We start from the raw sequence: 883 nt of genomic DNA, 5'->3' as shown, positions 1-883 counted from the left end.
ACGCCAAGACATACTGCAGACTGCAAGCATCAAGTGCTGCTGTATGCTGCCCTGTTGCAAGCAATAGAACAATACAGGTCTCTGAGGATCAACAGTATATACGTATTTATAGGGAAGAACACCTATGGTGCTAGGTAGTTTGGAGAGGTCTGTGTGTCTATACAGACGTTTGGGGTAGAAAGACCGTAGCAAAGAGACCACTACAGAGAGCAGCCACAACTTCTGATTCCCAAAAACTCTCTCCCCCCCCCCCGCCAGTATCAGTTGCAGCATGGAGACATGGGGGCTTCCACTGGACTGACTCATGAGGTAGGATCAATTTGGGCTTCAGACATTTGGGAAGGGAATTATAGGTAGGGAATTTGGATTTGCAAAGGGAAAAACTTTCCAGTGGAGTTATTGCTTGAAGAAAGCCTTTCACCCTGTCCCTAAGGCCTTCCCCCATGTTGAACCCAAACCCTTAACTCAGCATAGCCTCCACTCACACAGACAGGCACTGAAAGGCAAACTCTGCCTTGCTCAACACCTGGGAAAGGAACTCTATGGGTACAAATCACAGTTAGGATCTGAGACTGCTTTTATCCTGTGTAGAGGAGGAGCAATACAGTCAGCATCCTTCTCCTTTCTCCAGTGAAGGCAGAGATAATATGTTCCCTGCATGTTATCAAAAACTGGGCTTCTTATCAAAAGCCAACTATAAATACAATTACCAACTTTCACTTGCATGATTAACATTGGGCCACATTCTTCCCTTAGCACAGAATTACATCACATACTACTTGAATCTCGGGAAACACAACACGTCATTAAAAAAGAATGCAAGTTACATTAATCACATTGTTAAAAATTTTAATTGAGATCCATGTTTGTTTTGCAACAATTT

The sequence above is a fragment of the Netta rufina genome (genome assembly GCF_964035555.1).
Source record: "Netta rufina genome assembly, chromosome: W".
In the NCBI taxonomy this organism is placed as follows: domain Eukaryota; kingdom Metazoa; phylum Chordata; class Aves; order Anseriformes; family Anatidae; genus Netta; species Netta rufina.
The sequence above is the reverse complement of the archived record's forward strand: the minus strand, read 5'-3'. Positions refer to the sequence as shown.